This window comes from Vigna unguiculata, chromosome 11 (assembly GCF_004118075.2).
Source record: "Vigna unguiculata cultivar IT97K-499-35 chromosome 11, ASM411807v1, whole genome shotgun sequence".
Taxonomy (NCBI): domain Eukaryota; kingdom Viridiplantae; phylum Streptophyta; class Magnoliopsida; order Fabales; family Fabaceae; genus Vigna; species Vigna unguiculata.
Window position 1 is genome coordinate 28,450,461 of NC_040289.1, and position 1,803 is coordinate 28,452,263.

General features: G+C 32.8%; 1 pseudogene; it reads left to right on the forward strand.

The window, feature by feature from the left end:
* LOC114170697 lies at positions 1 to 1,507 on the forward strand (annotated as a pseudogene).
* Positions 1,508 to 1,803: the final 296 nt, after the last annotated feature.

Consider the following 1,803-nt stretch of genomic DNA (forward strand, 5'->3'; position numbering starts at 1 on the left):
ATGGAATCCCATAGTGAAGAGAATGCTACAAAATTTGTTCAAGCTCAAACTCACGTTTGGAAACATATTTTCAACTTCATAAACTCTATGTCCCTTAAATGTGCAAATGACTTAAGCATACCAGATATCATACACGACTATGGCCAACCTATGCCAATCTCAGAACTCATTGCTTCATTACCTATCCACCCTTCCAAGACTTGTTTCCTCAACCGGTTGATGAAAATTTTGACTCATTCTGGTTTTTTCTCTCAACACAATGCGACAGAAAATGAGCTTGAAGTGAGGTATGCGCTAACTGATGCATCTAAACTACTCCTTAAGGACCATCCCTTTAGTATGAAACGTGTGCCGCAATTAATTTTTGATCCAGTTTTGATGAATCCATGGTTTCAATTCTCTACTTGGTTCACAAATGAAGACCCTACGCCGTTTCACAGTGTAAATGGTATGGGATTATGGGATTTTGCTGGACGTGAGTCTAATTTCAATCACCTTTTCAATGAATTCATGGCTGTAGACAGTCGATTGGTTTCCACTGTGATGATTGAGAAGTATAAGAAAGTGTTTGAAGGAATAGAATCATTGGTTGATGTTGGAGGAGGAACAGGGACCATGGCTAAGGTCGTTGTTGAGTCCTTCCCACAGGTAATTAAAGTGCATTGTGTTTGATCTGCCACATGTTGTTGCAGGCTTGGAAGAAACTCAGAACATAAAATATGTTGGAGGGGACATGTTTGAAGCAATTCCTCATGCTGATTCCATTATGTTGAAGGTAAATATATACAATCTTAGTATTAATTATACATTAGCATAACTTGGTCTTTGTTGTTACTTAATTGATATATCCTTTTATGGCTGCAGCTGTGCCGGTAAAAATAATTTTGAAATTTCAAAACTTTGTAGAGATACAAAGTAAAGAAGTTGGAAAATTAAAATGAAATTTAATTGAATTTATAAAGATTAAAAACATATTTTTACTATGGGTTAAAAGTAATAACAAACGTGTGACCTCTGGAACAAATATAATACAAACCTAACCAATAAGTGAAAGTAGGGCCTAGTATCTGAACTTGAGAGTGTGAACTCAGTATATATAAAAAAAAAAGAATATGGATAACAAAATCAATCTTGATTTTCCATTTTTTGTTTTGTGATTCTGATCATTTGTATTTTGAGAATGAAACAGTGGATAATGCATAACTGGAAGGATGAGGAATGTGTAAAAATACTGAAAAATTGCAAGGAGGCAATAGGTAGTGAGGGAAGGGTTATTATCATCGACGCTGTAATGGAGAATATGGAAGACGATGAATTAATTGAGACACAAATTCTCTTAGATATGAATATGATGATGTGGTTCGGTGGTAAAGAAAGAAATGAGAAAGAGTGGGCCAACCTCATTTTCTCTGCTGGCTTCAGTAACTACAACATCACACCAACTCAAGGTTTATTTTCTATCATTGAGGTTTATCCCTAGTGTGTTACTGCTACCAAACCAGTGCATCAGAAGAACTAAACTATTTATGTTTATCATAAATTTCTATATGTTTTCCTTCTTCTGCTTTTATGTTTAACTTACTGTTCTTGTTTATCTTACATTTGAATTATGTATAATTTAAAATAATGTGGAGAAAATAAAGTCGATCATTTGTCAAGTTATTACCATTATCTATAATATATATATATATATATATATATATATATATATATATATATATATTATTAACACTCTGCATTAGTAAAATTTTCTATTCAATGTATTTCATCCTTTGTTATCAAACTTAGAATAAATTAATGAAT